Below are 24,526 nucleotides of genomic sequence, written 5' to 3'. Positions count from 1 at the left end.
CTCTTCCTCTCAAACTCTCATTGTCTTTTTCGTCCTTTGCGTACCACAACCAATGTTTGCTGCCTATCAGTACGCATTTCTTCTCAGTCTCTTTCCCACTGCCACGTATCCTTCTCCCTTAGTATAAAAAAACGCGGATACGTTCACATGTCAATATTTTTGTGAAAATTTTTCGAGGTGTTGAGGAAGACAGAATGAGGCATCTGGCTGCTCAACATTTCAGTAGTATTTTAATAAAGAGGAGCAAATTTGCCTTTTTTTATTCTCCAATAGAAGCACTTTTCCACTAGTTCCCCTATTTTCCCTACCACAGCAGAACGTATCACTCTTATGAGTCAGCAAAATTTTGATACTTTAATTCTGCGAAACTGAAATAAGGCAAAACTCACTCTGTGCCTTAGAACTGATTTTACATGCAAAAAAAAAAAAAAAAAAAAAAAATTGAATGTGCTTCAGTGCTACAACGTGTACTTACCACAACCCTTCTGTGAAAACAAGACACTTTACACCATATTTCTCTCTGATATGTCATTTAATAAACAAAATTTTGGCATCACACAGCATTATACATGCGTATTTTACGTTCACAATTAGTGAAAATTTGAACCTCTGTATCGCGACAAAGGATGAAAATCTCTAGAAAATAAGGTTGTTGGAGACTATAATCTTAGGAATATATCAGAAAAATTTCAACCATTTGCTGTGCATAGCAGTGTTGGAATCCTCGGCTTGGTTTTGGTCCGTTGGTGAGTTTGTAAATACAGGAAAAAAATTTCTTCTTGGTGTTTTCGGAGGAACCACCTATTAAGTAATGGTTCCTTCGTAAGTCCCATCAAGCCCACCCTAAATCATATCAAACGAAAAAGAAACCAACCGATTTGTTCCATTTGCCTTGGACCCCATGGTACCAACCGATTTGTTCCATTTGCCTTTGACACTGTACTGCGGGACAGTGACACTAAGACGATCGTTCTGTTGAGTGTACAAATAGTCCCTAGCCCCAGGGCTATCCAAAACACTTGACCCTACCTTTTTTGTCACGAACAGATCCCGAGGTATGAACACCGGAAAATCCCATTTTTATACGCGGCTCTTTGGAACGTATTGCTAAACATGCTGTCGCAGGCATATCGATATGGAATAAGAAGTATCAGCTAAAATAAAATGTTAGCAAATCTGGTACATTAGTAATTACACACCGTTAATTAACAGATTATAATTCAGCAGTTGGTCAGGGCTGATTGTCGAATGGCTCACCTCGTATTATTGGACATTTGACACATATTTTTGCGTAATGTAAAACATATCGCATACCACGGCCTTCCAGATGGAAAAAAATGAAATTGGAACGATGAAAGAACGGAAACATTCCGTCACACTGAACGATATTACGCGGAAAACTGTGCCATGTATTTGAACAATACCGCGCCAACTCACACACACACACACACACACACACACACACACTTCTACCGTTCCCCTTAATATCGGAAGATGATTTTCATTCGTTAGCTTAATAAATTATTACACTGTTATTCAATTACGCCAATACAGCAGCGCGCACGCGAAATATTGTTTTTGTATGGCCTGATACGGGCAGAGCGATATTACTTCGCAAACAGAATTACACACTTGGTACGCGGCTGGCGGGTGGGGCGGCGTCCGCTCTGCAGCGGCCACAACAGCGCCGACGGCTGCACGCGGGTCCGTGTAAACGTTGCTCGGTTGGCAGCCCTGGGAGGGGAATCACCGACCAGCGCCGGCTGTTGATTGGTTATTACTGTGCGCGCTGCCAATTACATCTGCGACACCTAGGCTTCGACCATCCACCGAGCTGGAGCGTGATTTGCGATATACTGTTCGATGCCGTTTCCCGTTCAGGCGATTGCATTCGTTTCCGAGCGGCTAACGAAGCAGTAACAGACGATCTATGTTGTTAGCAGCTACTCTCGCTCATTTTAAAAGGAAATGGGAACGATTAAACAGAGCTTGACAATGTGAACATTTCTCGCGCCGACTGGAAATAGAATGAAAGCTTCGAAAGGCAGACTGTGTGATCATTTCGCACATAATCTTCATTTTATTATCTAGAAGGCTTATTTACAGAATTCAACAACTCGCGAATTCATCTCGCCAGAATCACGTGCTGCGCCTGCAGCCTTCCGTCAGCTGCCCGATGTCCATGACTTTACTTCTTGCTTGCGTCAGTACTCAATGTTCTTAGTCTTCTCCTTTTGGCAAGAATAACATGAAGTCGTTTTTTTTTAATCTAAATCGCTTATTGTCTGTAATAAAAAATTACATCGCTTGTCAAAGTTATTTTACCGTCTACAACTTAAAACCAAATAAAAATATACTCAACGCCGTTTTCGGTCGTTTACTCCTTGTATGGGTGTTTAATGGTGTGCCTGCTCATGTAGTTACGTATGGAATCTCTGTCTCTGATATCCGGAAGGTCTTCCACGCTGCTGTATTCTGGTCTTCTAAAGCTTCAACGCTACCTTAATTTGCGTGAGCATTTTCAATACATGCAGCCATCCAAGTACTTCCTCCCAAAAATTGACCAACAAAGACAATTAAAACGACACCCTCTAAATTCATAGGACCGCCAACAGTCTGTTGTTGGTTTGGCAAGCTGACAGTCTCAACTGTAAATAGTTTTAAGGACCACTTTCTCTCTTTGTAGTTTCTCAACCATCCACAACAAAGCAACCTGTTTATTTCTAACTTGGATGAAGTACAGCGCGTTGTCCAAATTTCTTTCGTAATTGTCGTGTTCCAACCGTAACAAAAAAAAATATTAAAAAATTTCTTATTATATACAACGAAGAACTGCTGAAGCTAGGTATTGCTAGACTGATATTATAAGCACAGAAATTTGCTGCAGTCGCAGTGACGATATAGAAACATTCAGAGATATTAAGAATGCGTGCCGGAACGGGATTCCAACCTGGAAAATTTACTTCCACGGGCGATACACTCGCCTATCGAACTATTAACGTTCAGCTCTCCATCCGCCCTCATACCTTCAATTCTTTCAGTACCCTTGGAAGGGAAGAAATCGCGGAGATACGGCTTAGCCCCAGGGCTGTTTCCAGACTGCATCTATCAGTCTGCAGCGAATTTTGCACTGTTACCTAACATCCTGAAGCACTAGATTTCAATCCGTAACCTTACATTTTGTCCATAATACTCTCACTTGCAACCTACCTCCTCAGTTATTTGCTAGATGTATCCTGATTCCTGTTTTCCGCTTTTTTACCCTGTACAACTCCCACTGGCACCATGAAAATTATTCCGTCATGTCTTAAGAGATGTGCTACCATCACGTCCTTTCTTCTTATCAGCGTTCTCCATACATTCCCTTCCTCACCGATTCTCAATGTTCTCCTGTAGCAACACATCTCAAATTCTTCGACTGTCTTCTTTCACCACTGTCTATGTTTCACTTCCATCCAGCACTGTGCTAAAAATGTAGTTTCCCATGTCTTTTCCTAACTAAGGCATACGTTTGACATTACTAGCCTTCTCTTGGCCAGGAATGCCCTTTTTGGTGCTAGTCTGCATGTTATGTCCTGCTTGCTTCGTTAGTCATGGGTTATTTCGCCGTCTAGGTAGCAGAATTCCATAAATTAATCTACTTCGTGATTACAAATTATAATATTAAGTTTCTTGCTAATCTCATTTCTGCTACTTCCCATTACTTTCGTCTTCCTTGATTTAATTGTAGTCAATATTCTGCACACATTAGACTGTTCATTCTATTCAAAATATTTTGTAGTTCTTCTTCACCAAGGCCAGCTAAGTCGATAGCGAATCTGATCATTGTTAGCCTTTCACCTTGAATTTTAATCACAGTCTGGAACCTTTCTTCTATTTCCGTTATTGCTTCTTCATTGTTAGAGGTCGATATATTCTTACACCCTTTTTCATGGGAACACGTCATTCTTGAAACTTCCTGGCAGATTAAAACTGTGTGCCGGACCGAGACTCGAACTCGGGACCTTTGCCTTTCGCGGGCAAGTGCTCTACCATCTGAGCTACCCAAGCACAACTTACGCCCCGTTCTCACAGCTTTACTTCCGTCAGTACCTCATCTCCTACTTTCCAAACTTCACAGAAGCTCCCCTGCGAGCCTTTCAGAACTTATGTTGTGTTCATACATTGTGCTACCATTTTCTTCATTTGGAGTTGCTGCAACACTGTTCCAAAAGGTGGTCATGTATCAAAACACTCACTACACATCAGTTCCATTTCACGGACAAACCTACGTGATTTTTATGGAGAGTTACAGACCAACTTCACCACCCTCAATACATCTTACACAGTTTGCAAAAATTCCGTTGAGAACTGACGTATCAAATATTTTATTCTCATTCTATTCCCCCGTAAAACATTCGTACTTTTCACTAACTGAATCAAGCTTCCTCTGCGAAGTATCTTCTTTCTCACTTTTCATTGTAATGGGCAGGTGTACTAGCAGGGTTAGGTTCATGCATTTAGTTATAGTCTTTATTATTTACGGTAACAACACCTATCTTTGGCTTTCCAATATTTCTCCTTTTCTTAAAAGCCTTCAGAGGATTTCTAGTCATTTGACGTTTACCCACGATTATCCTTCAATAAAAGAGAGACTTCAATGAACAGCTTCCACTGCGAATATTTTCAGGATTACAAAAGAGTAAATAAACATGAAACACATGACAATCGAGCGAGGATATATATTGAACTATCGCAGGTTAGTCACAACACTCATTTTGTAACACTTATTTTCTTCCACATCACTAAGCTGTTCACGATAAGCAAGTAGATTCATGAGTACAACATTTTACAGCAGTTTAACAGTGCCACAGCAGGTCACGGCATTGCAGAACATATTTAAAAAATTCTGAAAAAATAGTTTGTCTTCTGAACTGAATAAGTTATACATCAATTGAAAGGGGAAAAGTCTGTAGATTTTTAAAACGCAAAAAAGTCAGAATTAAACAGTTCATGGTTTTCAACCTCTCTGGAGCCTCTTAATAGCTTTTCAGGAAGAATAACTTGTGTGTATCCGAAACCAGGGAAGAATAAATACTTAGCATTTCCAGCAGTTGGTTGTACTTGTCTCTTCGTCGAATCAAAAATATATTGGAGGCATTATAGTACACGTATGAAAAGTTGGCTGGTCACCTCAGGGAGGAAGCTGGGTGCAGGGCACATAGATCTGTCGTTGTGGTGTGAGGGAACGAGTGTGTCACCGCGTCTTATATGTTATGTAATTACCACGATCCATCAGTGAATACATATTGGCTGCGGCCCTTGAAGTGTTTACTAAATATGATTTAGAAACAACAATTAAAAACGACGAAATAAAACACCTACAGCCGTCCTTATAATTTTATTTTATTTTGTTGCAACCAGTTTCAACGCTTCAATGCGCCATCTCCTGGCCTGTATGCATAAAACAGTAGCGACAGCATTATCAACTTATCAATCAAGTTATACAGAAACAGATTAAAATAGAATGAGAAACAATGGCAACACTCTAGAAGTGAATTTACACCGAACATTTGATAGGACGAACAGATACAGCCATTGTCGCATACCTAAAATATACCGTAACGAATTTCAACTCAATGCATCGTACAATTATACTATTTATTAAAAACTTCTTTAAATAACTAGTCATGATTTTTATTGGACAGTCGGACATACGTTATCTGCACAACATTGAAATAACCTACTGTAATACAAAATAAGGTGTTAAATGGAAGGAAACAATACCTCAAAAACAAGTGAAGAGAAGGAACATGACCTATGTGTTGTGCCAAAGAATACAATACTTACTTGTACAGATATGAGGGGCATACATTATGCCATATCTATAAAATGTTATAAAACCGAATGTAAGACCCACCTCACATCGTAACATATGTATAACGTATGAAAGACGCCCGCAAGGAAACTGCTCATGATGGAAACAATCATGTGTGAATGTATCTGTATATCATGTATTGCCATGAAACAATCACACACGGAGATACTAAGTAGCCCTCAAGGATGCAATGTATCATAAAGGATAACTCAACAATATACATATATATGAAAAAACAGACAAGCTTACTGAACAGTACATCACTCAAAAAGTACTCGTGAGTGTTAAAGGTGAGTCATCACGAAGAAATGATTGAGATCTAAAATTATATATAGTGATGAATAAATGGCTTGCAACCAGTCCAAAAAGTTGTTCAAATGGCTCTGAGCACTATAGGACTTAACTTCTGAGGTCATCAGTCCCCTAGAACTTAGAACTACTTAAACGTAAGTAACCTAAGGACATCACACACATCCATGCCCGAGGCAGGATTCGAACCTTCAACCGTCACGGTCGCGCGGTTCCAGACTGTAGCGCCTAGAACCTCTCGGCCACTTCGGCCGGCTCCAACCAGTATACACATAGATCTTTCGATGACATTGAAACCGAAAGACATTACATGCAATCATTTTTTTAACGAAAATACCAATCATACAAATCGCGTCAAAGCCAAGCCACATTATTAATTGACCAGTGAGGAGGCCACACACCATGTCCGTAATTAAAAGATAAGTAATTTTAATTTTTCTGTCAAACGTAAACTGCGAACGTGTGACAGCAAGCTATAAGTTGGCAATACATACACTATTATAACAAAAACACTGGCAATGTCACAAGTGAGTCGTATGTAGTGGAACTTAAGTTAAGGTAATGTAATGTAAATCCATGCGCAATTGGAGACAGGTATGTAATCACTAAATCTGTCATATATGACTAAAGTAATTGCATGTTAAAGATAGCGGCATTTAAAGATATCTAGATACAATTCGAGCGATAACATACGTAGTTCTACAACCAAACACCTAACTAGAGGCTAATGGCAGCAACGTTCACGTCAGCTTCCTGACCGGCCACCCACTCGAAAATTACTCATATGTATGAAACCCAAGTAAACACGCAAAAACACAACAAAATTTAAATTGCATATAGTTATGAGCAAATGTATTGTAACCAATGTACAACATGGTCTTTGATGAACATCAAAACTAAAATCCATCATATCTATGCAATAAAGTTTCAAAAGAGCCATACTGGCCATGCATATCGTCTCACAAAACAATTTATCAATTGACCAGTGAGGAGCCCACACAACATGACAATAGTTGAATCGTAAGTGAATCCAATATTTATGTTTAATGTGAGACTGTGGCCCTGTCACAGCAGTCTACGAGGCCAATACATCCAGTATTACAATTGCAACACAGGCGACGTCATAGTCCTGTCCAGCAGAATCTGAGTGCAGTTTCATACTTACGTAAACTCGAAAATGGGTGCACAACCACTTAATGCGTCACATACGACCGAAATACCTGCACGTGAAAGAAGCAGTACCGTAAACGTCAACATAAATCATTACTCGAAAAATCATCTAAAGCACGGTAGTAAAAACTAGTTATCAGGTACGAAACTGAGCGTAAACAGAGAACCCATACCAAGTCCAGTAGCAATTATACCATGGAACAACAAACTACCAGTGAGAGCAGCAAGAGGCACATACTGAGTCAATACTAAAACAGCTATGAAAAAACAGGAATGTGGCATGAAGTATGTAGTGGGTGGAAGGAGAAGTGAAGAAGGGGTAAGATAAGAGGTATGACTTACGGGGTATGATGTAAATGTAGATTAATTTTTCTCCTACAATGACAGAGGCTGTTCGGTTCTTGTATTAGAAACTCTACCACCCGACCTCGGAAAGCAGCGACGCGATTTCGAGGTTCAGTCCGGCACATAGCTTAGTCTGTCAGTAATATTTAACAATCAACTGACTTCTAGTATCTCTGCGCAATGTTAAACCATTCGTTCACTTTGCCCTACATGACCCTGCACTCACAAAGTGTTTGCCACGGGAGACACCAATAGACATTTCACACGCGTCACAGCCGAGCCCCGGAACAGAGATTTGAGATTGCATTGTGTCACCTTTTTTTTTTTTTTTTTTGAGTACTGTTCCGGTTTGTAATACTGAACTCAACACTTCCGTCATTCAGCACGCTTAATGCATGTGCTCGCACACTATACTCACGTACAATGTGTAACAAAGCCCGGCGACAATGTTTTTCGACCTTTCCTTTTGTCCTTTTCGTGCTGCAAATAGTAAGCCTGATCAAGCTAAACAGTAGCCAATCACGATTTTGCAAACACGCCTCTTTGACTGGCCTGCTCACCATCCTGTTTAACACGGCATTACGCTCTCTAGTTCCAGTCACTTCGGGCTGTAAAATTAATAGGTACTGTTGCTCTTCTACTGCAATTAATACCACAGACCATTAATTTCCAATATATGTACCTCCGTTTCAGATTGTTGCAGTACAGGGATGAACAATTGAATAGAAGTATTAAATCTTTGTAAAATTTTATCGGCCTCAGATTCTCCCTTGTAATTGGTTAGTGGCGAGAGAGAGCCTGAAGCCTTAATCTCCCTACATAAAATCAATAAGCAAATAAATAAGTAAGTAAATTAACATTTAAAATTTAAAACTTCCCTTAAAAAATTGCCAAGAAAAGCAAAAACGTGGATATCTCGAAGTATAAAACTATGGGAGCTCCATTTAGTTATGGTTATGGTTATGGTTAGTTCTCAAAGCAGTATTAAAGAAATCATAAATGTAAAAGAAACAAGAAAGATGAAATTTGTCTCTCATCATTAGCTAAATAAATAAACTTCTCCATAATAAAAGCCAAAATAGACAACAAAAATTGATTAATAACACAGACATGCCCAACCTCATAAAACAGGCAATAACATTTTTCAAGAAGAAATTAAAATGGCTAAATCAGGGAAATGGGAAGAATTATTCAAAGAAATCAGCAAGCCAACGAAGAATGTGTTTAGATCAGCGAAAATGAAGAAAGTCTGTTGGAATGAAACCTGTGAAAAAGTAGTTGCAGAAGTGAGAAGACAAAGGAAAAAATGGAAATTTTTCGATAAGACTGAACACCAAAGACAAAAACAGCAAAAATAATACAGAGTGCTAAACGTTCTTTTGACAAGTCACAACTTCTTGACATACAAAGCAGCTCTGTTAAAAATGTCTCCCGGAATTTCTATGAGATGTTTAAATATCATCAGCCTCCAAGTATTTGCTTCATAGATGAAATGGTAAAATAGACCTAAGCACTACCCAGAACTGTGAAATACTAAGAAAGTACTTTGAACAACTCTTGGACTGTGAAGAATCGAACTGTAAGCTGGAATATCCAGGTCTTCATGAAAACGCAGAAGCAGATACACCACATGCAGTTGAAGTAATTAAAAATGGAATAAATACCCTGAAAAACAACAAACGCAGGGAGAAAGATTGAATTACAGTTGGACTTATAAAATGATCTCAACGAAAATTATGTTTGAAGAAAATGGGAAATTAAAAAGATTCCAAAGGACTCGAAAGTTGCTCTTATCAATCGTTTGCACATGAAAGGTGATAAGCAGGATGCAAATAACTACAGCGATATATCTCTGTTGCAAATGAGTTATAAAATATTTTCGACAATATTACTAAACAATGTAGAAGCAACACTTGATAGCCACTTAGGTGAATATCAGTGTGGATTTAGAAAGGGCAGATATAAATTAGAACAGATTTTTAACCTAAAGTTCATAATCGGTCTCAGACTTACGAACTCTAAAGACATAATACAAACATACGTTTTGAAAAGGCATTTGATTCGGTTGATAGGGGAAACACTAGATAAAGTGACCCGAGGATTTGGTACTCAATGTAAACTAGCAAACCTTATTCGCAAAACTCTCACGGACATCACATCAAAAGTAAAGTTCCAGGGTGAAATATCTAACGCATTCAAAACAAAAACAGGGGCAAGACAAGGTGACAGCCTGTCTCCACTCCTCTTCAACTGCATCTTAGCGGAAATAATAAGAGAACAGAAATCAAAATTAAACGAACACAAACTATCACCAATAAGACTAGTGACTAACAACAAAGGTATTGAAATTGACTGTCTATCATTTATTGATGATTTTGTCATTCATGAGGCAAATTAGAAAACAAATAATTTATTTAGAGCGTTCTAAGTGCTATGTCACGAAACCGACTGATTCTAAGATCGTATAATGTGGTTTTTGCTCCAAGGACCATTAATACAGAGGCCCTAAGATTTTTTTATTGGTTTTCGCAACATTGTCATACAGACATATCAACATAGGAAACGTTATATTACTTTTGTCTTTGACAATTCATGTTAGACATTATTTTAAGTCGTACCCTGGTACGACATGACATAGGTTTCACAAAGCACTGATTCGATATGAAACAAAATTTTCCATCAGAGTATACGAAAACAACTAAAGAAGACGAAAATTGAACACAGGTACACAGTTCCAGAATATTAAAAAAATCATATTCTTAACATAATGAATGATAAATCTCCATTGGTATACATTCGGAATATTTTCATTTCATCGCGCGTTAATGACTATATATCTAAGCTAACATTGAGTTCCTTGTATGTCCAGCGAGAATCGCTTCAAAAATTTCCGATAGGGAATTGAATATTTGTGCAGGTCTTAAGTAGTATCCAGCCAGACAATAGAACAGTTTACACGAACCGGAGTTGTGTATTACAGTCAAGCTTATAGTTGCAACAATATTCAGACACGTACAGATAAGGGGTACATATTGACATACATTTAGAAGCAGAGCGTCCCATATTCTGCAGAGTAGCACGTGGGAATATAGTCAGTTAATGGGGCTTTGGTCTCCCCTGGCATTCTAAGTACCGGGAGCATTAGATTACAGCGCTGGGAGCTATATCTTATTGTTGGCACCGTTGACGATCTTATACAGCAGCTTACACGTTGTTACATCGTTGGATGCTGGCAAGGTATGGAGGCTGGTGAACAAGAGCCCGAAGATTACTTGCAACGATGTTTATGCCATATGTGGATTGAGGATACTGTAGAAATATATGATTTGTATCTACTTCCTCTTTGCGCAAACACACAGAGGGGTGGCGCATAGGTTGAGCAGATAGAAGTGTTTATTGAATTTCCAATGACTAAATTTTAGCCGTGTTGTAATTGTCATGAAGCTCCATGACGTTTGTGCTTGGTTACACGATGGTACATAAAGTTTCATTTCTAGACAGAGATACAGCAGTAATAATCGTATTTTAACTAGCTGAACTACAATCAACACAAACCACTTCTCATTCCTTTTACAATTTTTACAGGAGAACAACAAAATAAAATTCGACGAAAAAACCGCTCAGTATTGGCTTCCGCTTTCCCCGCAGATATCGCAAAAGTTACTGTAAGACTCTTGGTGCTGTTGAGGAAAAAACATCGTCAACAGGTCATACTGTTTTGCAACTGATAAATGTGGAAGAAGAGAAATTTGTGGCACACCTTGGCTATAATATTCTGAGGCATCAAGGGATCACCACTGGAGGGCAGCGTGGAAGGTAAAAATCGTAGAGGGAGACCAAGAGATGAATACACCAATCAGATTCAGAAGGATGTAAGTTGCAGTAGGTACTGGGAGATGAAGAAGCTTGCACAGGACTGAGTAGCATGGAGAGCTGCATCAAACCAGTCTCTGGACTGAAGACCACGACAACAACAACAAATGTGACTGGTCTTTTAGATGAAGTACGGGATGGCATACATCAGCCATTGTCTTTCCTCTTTTGCATATACAGACTTTTTCCATTCTTCTGTAAGCATTTTTAATAGCAGTTGGAGTTGGATGACTATGGGACACTTTGATCACATTGAATTTGGAGATTGTACACACGCATATTGACAACGGTATTTCTCTAACATCTTTCAAATCAATCAAACCAGTCGTATGCACTGGAATTGTGGAGTGGATTCATATTTTAGTTGGCGCATACATCTTGTGTAAATCTTACGGAACAATGGCCTTCCGTGGAACCCGGCAGATAAAAACTGTGTGCCGGATCGAGACTCGAACTCGGGACCTCTAATAGCGTTGCTTACCTCTTTTTTGTCTCCATAATTGCAAAACATCTAGAGACATTGCTAGTCTAGAAGCATGCAACAGAGTAACGCAACACAATAATACCGAAAACACGTTTTCTAAAAAACTGGCACTGACAACATTTTTCATTCTTTATCTGAGTTAACGATCACGACAGTGTTAGTGAATTCATAAAGCCATTTCTAATGCGGAAATAAACTGAAGTATTTTCCAATACAAAACATAAATTCAAACGACGTGACATAAAGCATTCTAGATTCGAAGAGCCGGTTCGAGATCTTCTTTCCACACAGGTGACATATAGTCGAAGGTTGCTGTCGATGAGCCACCAAACGAAGCTGTTCAATAAAATCCTCAGATATTGTAATAAATATTTTATTTTCAGAGTAGCCTGAATATTATCTTTTGAATTTAACTGTAGTAGTCACAGAAGTCATAAATATTCAATGTTAATGAAATACTTGAAAAATAAAAACAAGTGTCATCGGGACAGTCAAGGTGAATGGCTTCCTTCATTCGGCCAGGCAGTTTCCATCAATGACCTATAGTGTAATACATATTAAATACTACACATATCTAAATAAGTGTCAATGAATTTCATATTTTACATTTTATGAGTTTTTTGTTAGCATCTGAAGTCGAGTAGCATGTGTTTCAAATGAAGGAGGCTAAAAGTAGAAATGTCGTCTTCGAAGGTAAAAAGAACAACATTTGGTTGATTATGAGAAAACAAACTATTAGAAAAAGTTTAATAAAAACCATTAGTTGGCCTACGATTAAACCAAATTCGAAGTGACTCATTCAAGGCAACTCTCACTGCATCGCTTAACAACACCTAGTGTCCATGCACAGCACTTGAATTTATACTGTGAATGTGACATAATGAGGTGATCTGCTCGTACTTTCCAATGACAGCTGCAGAAATCTAATCACTGTTACCATATCAGTACGAAACTTCAGTCATTAATTCTAATCAATCACAAGAACACAGTGCAAATCTTACCTTCATTCCCTGTTATTTTGTGTATTCGTGGAACATCTCACGATTAAACTGGCGAGTCCGTGCCAACACAGGGTACATTTAATGACTGCTATAACGCGCCTATTGTCAATATCCACGGAGAAATCGAGCCAACCCATCAATTTACCCTAATTTGGCATCCCCCCACCACCCTCTTCCATTTTCCACGCATGTCTTTTGAAGCTACCCCCGTCCCTCCCTCCACCACAAATTAGTTCCCGTTCCGTGAGTCTTGGTAAGTCCTTTTAGTGACCGTGGCAGTAGGTGGTTGCGCAACCAATCAGTGTAAATATAGCTCTAGTGGTGCGTCTGGTACCCCTATCAGTTTGGCATCACTTTGTGTGTGGGTGTGTGAAATCTTATGGGACTTAACTGCTAAGGTCATCTGCCCCTGAGCTTACACACTACTTAACCTGAATTATCCTAAGGACAAACACACACACCCATGCCCAAGGGAGAAGCCGAACTTCCGCCGGGACCAGCCACACAATCCATGACTGCAGCGCCGCAGACCGCTCGGCTAATCCCTCGTGGCTTGGCATCACTACGAGCCCCTTGTGTCTTTTGAGCCTTAACCAGTCTTGTACATCTTTTGATTTTCGCCACGAGAACAGGACTGCACTCCCTCCAAAGAAGGGAGTATAAATTCCCATTGCACAGTGCGGGACTGCACCTCCTGCAAAGTAATCCCATTTCACAACTTCCGTCGGGTTCAGGTGATGTCAGTTGTATATGTCTCTGTGGGGATTACTTAAAGTGAAGTGCGTCAGTCTGTGGGTGCACTGACACATCGCATTACAACCAATTTGATTGGTCAACACCTCAGTCATCTTTTGCTACCGACTGATGAACATTTAATACTAATTAAGGAACTGTTTGCAGATATCAGGCCGTACTTTTCTGTCGTAAATTTTGTATAATAATTTTTGCATCCCCGTATTTTGTGTTTGCATGAGCTAAATCTCGGTGAGGCGCGGTAGGCAGTAACTTAAGACAATCTAGGGGCCGCGGGAGCAGTTCGCTTGAGCGACGGGCTCCTGACTTCTAAAGGCGAAACAGACAGGAGGTGGCGGCAAGTAGCCGGTGTGACACCATGCCAGTAACTCAGCGGTGTATACGCTTTGGCCGCCACGACTCCAATCGGGCGGATCACTTCATGTTCTCCCTTGACCAGTGGACAGTAAAACATGAGGCACAGCTCCAGATAAAACGACCGGCTAAACAGCCATAGCGAGGGGCCTGGGCTAGCGCGGAATGCTCCGTCTTTTACGAGCTAGGCTATTCCACTCGTTAGCAGAAACTGTTTCATCACGGAAGGTGATATTGTGAGGGGTGAACCAACGCATAACAGCAGGAGAGCCATAGCTGCAGCAGAAATTCATTCCACTCTGGACAAGAGGAGGCGGCCAATCTTCAGGCGACACACCACGCAAGTATAATGGTCTGATCTCGTGTCTAGAAAAATGCTGTTAACTGATGTTACTGGTTTCCAGAATGAGAGTTTCATTCTGCAGCGGAGTGTGCGCTGATATGAAACTTCCTGGCAGGTTAAAACTGTGTACCGGACCGGGACTCGAACTCGGGACCTTTGCCTTTCGCGGGCAAGTGCTCCACCAACTGAGCTACCCAAGCACGACTCACGCCCCGTCCTCACAACTTTACTCCTGCCAGTAACTCGTCTCCTACCTTCCAAACTTTACAAAAGCTCTCCTGCGAACTTTGCAGAACTAGCACTCCTGAAAGAAAGGATATTGCGGAGACATGGCTTAGCCACAGCTTGGGGTATGTTTCCAGAATGAGAGTTTCACTCTGCAGCGGAGTGTGCGCTGATATGAAACTTCCTGGCAGATTAACACTGTGTGCCGGGCCGAGACTCGAACTCGGGACCTTTGCCTTTCGCGGGCAAGTGCTCCACCAACTGAGCTACCCAAGCACGACTCACGCCCCGTCCTCACAACTTTACTCCTGCCAGTAACTCGTCTCCTACCTTCCAAACTTTACAGATGCTCTTCTGCGAACTGTCAGAATTAAAGCGGTGAGAACGGGGCGTGAGTCGTGCTTGGGTAACTCAGTTTGTAGAGCACCTGCCCGCGAAAGGCAAAGGTCCCGAGTTCGAGTCTCGGCCTGGCACACAGTTTTAATCTGCCAGGAAGTTTCGATGTTACTGGATGTTCCTAATAAGTAGGATCGAGCAGGGGCTTAGACATCGGCTTCTGAGTATTGCTAAGATTGGAGGGCAGGTGAATGACCGGTTTGTAAACAACCTTCTAAGGAGTGGAATTTAGCAGATTGAAATAAGTAATTTATTTGGGGAAGCTCTAACAGAATCCTCGAGCAGACGTGGTTTTCTCCTTGGGTGCTTGAGGAGAATAGGCAGCAAGTGTGTTATCGTGGCATTCAGTCTTCAAGGTTTGCAGAGAATGGATTCAATGTTGAAGCTTTGGGGAGAACATATCGGGTTTCTGAAGGTGCAGTGGAATGAAGATCGAACACCTTCCACAACGGGATCATTCAAAAGTAATCACCTGACGTATTAAGAAATTTATCCCACTTAGGGGCAAGAGGATTACTTCCTGCTCCATAACAGGCGATCGGCTGCTGACAGATCCACAACTGAACCCATTTATTCACTCCTTCGTCCGACTGAAACCACGGCCTGGTTTGTATTTCCGAAGATCGCCAACGATGTGGAAATCACATGGTGAAAGATCCGGGCTGTACGCAGGATATTATTGTGTTTCCCAAACAAATGGCTCAAGAGTAACCTTCGTCCGATTGGTAGTGTGAAGTCGGGTGCTATCATGAAACAGGATGCTTCCGACCAGCAGCATTCCGACAGACGAGGGCAAACGGCAAGTACAAAAATAGAAACATCCCACATCTCCGCAGCCAGAGATATCCAACACGGTTCACACAAGTTGTGGTAGAGCCATGATGACCTTCTTCTTCGACTGCAGGGGCTGTCTGCCTTCATCGAGATCCTTGAGTGTGGAATCACAATTAATGCACAGCGCTACGACCCTCCTGGAGCGTGGAACCACAATAAATGCACAGCGCTACGACCCTCCTGGAGCGTGGAACCACAATAAATGCACAGCGCTGCGACACTCCTGGAGCGTGGAACCACAATAAATGCACAGCGCTGCGACACTCCTGGAGCGTGGAACCACAATAAATGCACAACGCTACGACCCTCCTGGAGCGTGGAACCACAATAAATGCACAGCCTTACGACCGTCCTGGAGCGTGGAACCACAATAAATGCACAGCGCTGCGACACTCCTGGAGCGTGGAACCACAATAAATTCACAGCGCTGCGACACTCCTGGAGCATGGAACCACAGTAAATGCACAGCACTATGACCCTCCTGGAGCGTGGAGCCACAATAAATGCACAGCGCTACGACCCCTCCTGGGACGTGGAACCACAATGAAAGCACAGCGCTGTGACACTCTATGAACTCAAGACGCTCAGAAGTGCTACCGGACAGAACCATCGTGCTGCACGATAACAAACGCTCCCACACTGGCACACTTCAGTGATTTGATTGCGAAACAATGCAAAATTTTCCGTACAGTCCAGATCTTCACATCTATGGCGACTTGAAGGAAGACACATATGGACGTCGACTTCTGTCGGAAGAGGATTTGCAAGAGATTGTGCTGTTGTGGATCCGTCAGCGGCCGACCCCGTTCTACGAAACACGAATTGCCTGTCTCGTCTCCCAGTGGAATACATTTCTTAACGGGTGTAATGATTTCCTTAAAATGGAGCCATCCTATGATCCCATTGTGGCGGGCGTTCTGTTTTCATTGTGCTGCCCCTTATACCTTAGGAGAAAGGACTGGAGTCTTGGCTTTGCTTTGGTATTGCGATCACACTATCCGCAGCTGCTTTTCTCCAAGTTTAACTGTGGTAAGATTTCGCAGCACGAGCGACCGAGATAGGAGAATCGAAAGGCGTGTTTAGGCGGATTGTTTTAAGCTATAGCACCGCGGTTCATACATATTGACTAAGTGATCGACGGTTCACCGATGGCAACGCCACTTTTACCATTTCACGAAATAATACTACATCGCGGTGGGCAAATACGAGCAATCATTGGGCGCCCACTACTGCCAGGAGTCTTCATGCATGATTCGTAAGATGGTAGTCTTTTACTTCTCACCTAAACCTCCCCTGAGCTTTGCCAATTAAAATCATCATTAATTTAGTGCTGTTGATTTATTGTGAGTGTTGTTCGTCATTTGCCCTTGCAATTATTTGTAGCGGTATTATCCTGTGTTTTCTAATCTTGTCCATATTATTGCTCATGGAAATTATATTAATAAATGTCTAATCCAATGGTAAGTACTTTATTCTCCTTTCTCCTCCTACGTTCACTTCATCATTTCTGCAACATCTCCTGTAAGTATCGCGGCAATAATGATCCCAGTCTGAAAGTCATTTACAGAAGTTGATAATTCTCATTTCGTGGCTAGCGGTGTGAAATTTATACGATACTTCATGTTTACAGTGAGACCTTGCCTAATCCCCGTAGGTAGTATCGCAACAGAAAGCAAGCCCTGCCACATGGCAAAAGATCCGACAAATGATACAGATATAGAATTCGGAGACGACGGGAGTGGACACCTTTTATCTGGCTTCTCAGGGAAATACTCGCTCTACGTGTCTCTCTTTCCAACATTGATGCGTGAACTGCGTTGGAGTGGAGCTACAACAGTGAATGTAAAACTCGGAGGGTGCTTGCAGAAGTTTGAGGCAAGTTTGACTATCGGCTGGCAGTTTTCCTGTAGCCACAGGAGAACACAATAAACATTCGTGGAAGGTAATTGAAAACCGTGGTCCCAAACATAAATTCAAAAAGTACTCCAAGATTGTATATGCATACAAGATATAAGGCTGATTGTTTCTTTGGAAAAAGAAAACTTCGTAGTTTTATGCGTAACTTAAAATTGAATATGGTTCTATCCTTGTGCATGTAGAAAACCTTTGAAAAAAATCATTGAAAAGAAAATACTACACACTTGTAAAATATCAAACTGTGAATATTGAGGTCCAGGACATTTCGCTGCAAAAATACTCGCAAGATACAAAGTGCACATCAGTGGAAGGATACAATAATATAAAACATTACCTTTCTAAGCCGATATGTAAAGTTAAACGTTCGCAGGATCTCGGTGACTCTGTCGGACACAACTCTGAACAGATCCGTTATGTGTATGTAAACCAACTCAGTGATCGCTCTTGACACACTATGAAGGACCTCTGTCGTTAACCAAGCTAAGGGCCAGAGCAGGTGAACATTACCGAGAGTTATTACACTTAATGGCCAACTGATGAGGCAAAGATATTTATGGTTCGAAAGTGCCACACAACGTGGCCTGATAATACGCAATAGACAGTCTATGGTAACGCATTTAGTTTCGCTTTCCCGCGTTATCTGATATTCTCACAGTGCTTTGTCGACAAAGCGATACGCAGATCAACTCTGTTTCAGGAGATACGTTATCATCGCTTTCCACACCGTCACGAACATTGCTAGTCAGATAACAGACTGTAAATCGCAGTTCCCTTTATCTGGCAATCAAACGGCATAAAACAATAACACGGGATAAATCAGTAAAGCGTATTTGTCTGTCGCTAGGATTACAGTTGTGTGTTCTGCAGTCAATAAGCCGGTTGCTTGCGGCTCACAACATACAGACGGCATTGGGGTTCAGAATCTTGAAGCAGCTTTCTGTCTGATCTATACATATAAATTAGAACCGCAATTACTTTTCTAAATACGAGTTTCGTTTGTATAAAATTTGTTTCTGAAAAATGTTGAGTTTTATTAGCTTACTTTGTAAAATACAAATTTCATTGTTGCAGCTTTCTGTCTGATCTATACATGTAAATTAGAACCGCAATTACTTTTCTAAATACGAGTTTCGTTTGTACAAAATTTGTTTCTGAAAAATGTTGAGTTTTATTAGCTTACTTTGTAAAATACAAATTTCATTGTTAAATAATTTTTTTGTTTATTACTTTTCAGCTGCTGCCAACATCAGATATCAAAAAGCTCAAACTTTTCTTGCGTCTGATGATAGCGGTAGCAAAAACGGCTTAGTAAATAAAGAAATCTATTTAGCTGTCCAGGCAGTTTTATTCACAATGATCTTGGACTCATATAGGAAATTTAATTAATTTATAAATTCATTACCATAGATATGCAGATCTATCGTAGGAGAATTAATTGGTACAGTGAGATTGTAATTATTGGTGCATAAATTCGTAGCGTTTTTCGATAAGTTTAATAAACGCAGTACATACACATAGCTTTAGTCATCAATAAAATATTCTCTTTCACTATTTACAACAGTCTGCCAACGCTGGGCAACATCTCGATTTCACAACTGTAGAAATCACGTGGTTTTGAGGGGAAGAACTCGTCGAGCCGTGTTCCGAGCGCATTTTCATCAGGAAAGGAAGTTCATTGCAGAGCGGAAAGTTGAAAAAATGAGAGCGCAAGATGAGATGAATAAAGTAGCTGTGGAATGACTTCCCAACCTAACTCCTGTATAGTATTTTTTGCCAGTGTAGCTGAATGCGAGCGGACGTTATCATGAAATAGCATCACTTCACACAGTTTTCCTGGTCGTTTTTCCTGGACTGTGTCTGCGTGACGTCTCAGTTGCTGACAATAAATGTTAGCCGTGGTGGTTAACTTTGGGGAAGCAATTCGTAGTTCACCACACCGTCGCTGTTCCACCAGGTGGATAACACTGTCTTTTGTGGACGTGCGCAAGTCTTTGCACAGGGAATTGCAGCTTTGTTTGGAATCAAGCAATTCTTTCTTTTCCGTATGTTAGCATAAAGACACCATTTATCATCACCAGTAACGATACAGGATAGAACTGGTCGGTGTTGTTGATGAGCCAATTGATGTCGTGCAAGCAAAGTTGCTCATACAGTCACCCGCTGAATTTAGCGATTTTGGCTTACAGTATGCTGTACCCATAGACCTAATTCTCGAACCTTCCTCGTTACACGCAAATGTCGCACGATGGTGCAATGATCACAGTTCACCACACCTGCCATTTCTCGGGCACACTGACGTGGATCATTGTGGATTAGTTCTCTTCAAATGTTCAAATGTGTGTGAGATCTTATGGGACTTAACTGCTAAGGTCATCAGTCCCTAAGCTTACACACTACTTAACCTAAATTATCCTAAGGACAAACACACACACCCATGCCCGAGGGAGGACTCGAACCTCCGACAGGACCAGCCGCACATTTTCAGTTACCTTCATCAAACACCGGTGGTCTTCCTGGATGTGGAAGGACACTAATGTCAAAACGATCCTCCTTCGAACGAGAAAACCTTTGTCATGTAGTGCTCTGTCCAACGGCAATATCCCAGTGCACATCGCAAATGTTTCTAGCTGCTTCCGCTCATGTAACCCCATGTATTGATCTCAGACGGAAGAAAATAACGTAAATCTTCCTGTTCCTCCACTTGGAACTACATTTTGTGGTGTTCGCAGCTCCACTCTCTATGTCCAAATGGCACAAATAACAGTGGTGCACTCAAATAGCAACAGTGAATTACAAATGAAAAAGGACAATCGATAAATGAATCCATACAACGGGAATACCAACATGTAAAACTTATGCACCAGCATAATATATGCTGTACAGAGGAACGGTGAGATAGTTACAGAAATAATCCCAGAATTCGAATTTAAAGATTGACATAACTGGCACCTGAAGACTGTTTGTGAGATGGCAGAAGTGCAAAAGGATAAAGATCGAAAGCAGTAATTGTAGCAAGCAGTTGATATAACATATGTCTGTCATCCGTTGCCGCCTTCATTTTAATCAAGAACATTCAGCTTAATAATCAAGATTGTTCTTTTGCTATTAGCGCATATAATATGCAAGGATGAAGAAAAATTCACGGTTCTGGACTTCACAGCGTGATTCCTAACTTTGCAGCATTACAAAAATATCTGTAACAAAATTTCGCTCAGCGCATATATTTGGCAGATGGTAGACGTCAGAGGGCAGGTCGGTGTGGCCGAGCGGTTCTAGGCGTTCAGTATGGAACCGCGCGACCGCTACGGTCGCAGGTTCGAATCCTGCCTCGGGCATGGATGTGTGTGATGTCCTTAGGTTAGTTAGGTTTAAGTAGTTCTAACTTCTAGGTGACTAATGACCTCAGATGTTAATTCCCATAGTACTCAGAGCCAGGCGTCAGAGAATGACAGTTTGGCAGCTCTAGTCACATGTCCGACAAGTGCCGTCATTCAGAGCCTGTAACAGTGTTGTCCAGGTAATGTGCAGCCAGGGTTTAATTTTGACCCGTGACTGGTCTACGTTTGGTAATGTAATTACACATTGGTTCAAATGGCTCTGAGCCCTATGGGACGTAACTTCTGAGGTCATCAGTCCCCTACAACTTAGAACTACTTAAATCTAACTAACCTAAGGACATCACACACATCCATGCCCGAGGCAGGATTCGAACCTACGACCGTAGGGGTTGCGCGGTTCCGCACTGAAGCGCCTAGAACCGATCGGCCACTTCGGCCGGCCAATTACACATTCATACTGTTTTTCTGTTTAACTATTTATTTACCTAGCATTATTTCAGATACATGTGGTATTGGTAAAATATGCGAGTGTTAATACTCAAAGCCACGTAGAAGATTGTGGGAACTAATAAACTAAGTAAATTATGAGATAGCTCCTCTGTCGGTTTCATGTTGAAGCAAAGATATTTAAAAACAGTTTAACAGTCACTGACTTTAAACTCTCTTAGTTTTATTAATTAGTACTTATTCTGCAACTGCTCTGATTGCTTGTCAGTATTACGTTAACTGTTTTATATGTGACTCCAAAATGCAAATGTCCCCAGTCATAGCACAGTTGAAAATTTATTGGAGCAAATACACAGAGAACACTGCTGGTCTTAGGTGCCGTCAAGGTCTTAGGAAGAACCACAGTTTTTCCCCTAGTTGTAGGGTCTCGAATTTAGGAAACCCACATCATAGTGGAGATTTAACGAAGATGATGACTTTTCAATCTTATGTCCAACGAATTCATTGACTCATAAAAGTTTGTCGCCTGCTGATGGTTGTTATATTCTGCTTTCAGAGCTCTCCTCCTTTTATTCCCGTGATATGGTCATTCTTGTGCAGTCTGATTTTGTGTGATTTGCTCAAATGTATATTTTTGTACAGTTGTAATATTTGATTTCCCTGTTGTAATACGTTTTTGCTCAGTCGTAGAAATAAGCATCAGAAGCTTGGTATTAAATATTTTAGTTACTAAAATTAAACTATCAAAAGTTGTTGGCATGGATGGTTACGCTAATCCAAGTGAAGAGTTGGAATCAATGTGTAGCAGTATTCTTGCATTGTTAATTTTGTTCTGCCAACACTACTGTAGTATATATTGCTTCGTATCATAAAACTACAGTATTTTTTTTTAGATTTGCACATAATAATCGTTTGTCAGACATGCAATAAATATTTCTGGAGAGTGATATTGAGTTAAACTAAAATAGCCTCTCATCAGCAAAAAATAAGTACAAAACTTGTCAGTGTGGAGAGATTACTCAGGGTGACAATCGTTGAAGTATATGAAATAAAATAGTCGTAACTTCTGAACGGTTTGCGTTAGGACGTTCAAACTGCACGGTTGGCCGCAGAACATGATGGTAATTACTGTGCGCTGTGTGATTCGTTTGGATGGGTTCGTCAGTAAGGAAATTTGGAGCATTTGGGGGACTGAGAATCCCCATTTTCCGATTGAGAAGTCTCTTCACCCTCAACGGATAACTGAGTGGTGTGCAATCTCCAGTCACGGAATAATCGGTGGGATATTCCTTGGTGGCACGGTGATGACTGAACGGTACGTGAAGGGTTTGGAAAATGATTTCATCCTCATTATCCAAAATCAGCTGATTTCGACCATGTGTGGTTCATGCACGACGTAGCTCTCCGTCATCGAAGTAAGAGCACCGTGGAGACCGCATTCTGGCTCTGGGGTACCCAGAGACCACTGGCATGGACCTCGATTGGCCGCCATATTCTCCGGATATGAGCGCATGCGACTCCTTTTTGTGGGGCTATATTAAAGACACGATGCACAGAAATAACCCCAAAACCACTGCCGAACTGCAAAAAGCCATTCAGGAGGTCAGCGACAGCATCGATGTTCCGACACTTAAACGAGTCACGCAGAATTCCACTAGTCGTCTGTGCCACATCATTGCCAATGATGGCCGTCATATTGACCATGTCATAACCTACATCCGAATATCTGTAGTGACGTTTACATGTCGAGTTAAGTATGTGCAGTCTGTTGTTGTAATTAATTTGTCTTTTTTTCATATAGTTCACTAGTAGGCTCCATGTACAAACAAAGCGACCAGCTGTAATGGCTCTGAGTACTATGGGACTTAACATCTACTGTCATCAGTCCCCTAGAACTGAGAACTACTTAAACTTGACTAACCTAAGGACATCACACAACACCCAGTCATCACGAGGCAGAGAAAATCCCTGACCCCGCCGGGAATCGAACCCGGGAACCCGGGCGCGGGAGACCAGCTGTAATACTTCAGCAACCTGTATAAATATAACTTTCATTAAAAAATAGCTTCATCATTTGACGAACTTGTGAGAATCGGTTTTAACTATAATGAGTCAGTATCTTAACCAGAATCCTATTACAAATGTAACACGTGAAGTGATCATCTAGCGCTCTTCGTTGTCACTTACCCGGTCATTTTAAGCGCCAAACTGAGTCCTAGATGACGACTTGCCGTGTTACTTTTGTATTAGTATTGTTATTTTTGTAACGACATTAGAGTCGAAATCGGTTATTTGCCATGAATCTACCAATTGCGTTGAAGACATTTGTGAATAATAAAGTGTTTTTTAAATGCATCGGATGATCCTATTTGACAGTGTCAGATTTCACGGAATTGTTAAAAATAAAATATCAGTTAAAGCTTCATTTTCACAAAACGTATGTTGTCTTCAGAACAAATGGTCAAAGTGACCTCCCAGTATCTTCAACAATTCAGCCACTCGCTGAAACATGTTTCTCTAAACTTATAGTACCATGTCTGAAACAGCCGTTACAACAGTCTCATGCACGTTGTGTGGAGTTAACCTGATGGTTGAATATTGAGTACAAAAGCTGTATTATGTAAGACATAAATCACACGAGCAACAGTGAGTTGAAATTTCGTCTGACAAAATTCTAGGTGACGTAAACCATGCATAGTTCATCAACATTCTCTTTCTCCAAAAGAGGTCCAAAATCGTGTTGCAAACTTTTGCATCGTTGATTGTCCAGGAATTGACTGCTAATTAAAGCTCTTAAAATCAAAACTGCAAGAACTCAGCTACAGACTTCTACATATACATCTACATTTATACTCTGCAAGCCACCCAACGGTGTGTGGT

The sequence above is a fragment of the Schistocerca piceifrons genome, chromosome 2 (assembly GCF_021461385.2).
Source record: "Schistocerca piceifrons isolate TAMUIC-IGC-003096 chromosome 2, iqSchPice1.1, whole genome shotgun sequence".
Lineage (NCBI taxonomy): Eukaryota > Metazoa > Arthropoda > Insecta > Orthoptera > Acrididae > Schistocerca > Schistocerca piceifrons.
This window is presented reverse-complemented; position numbering follows the sequence as displayed.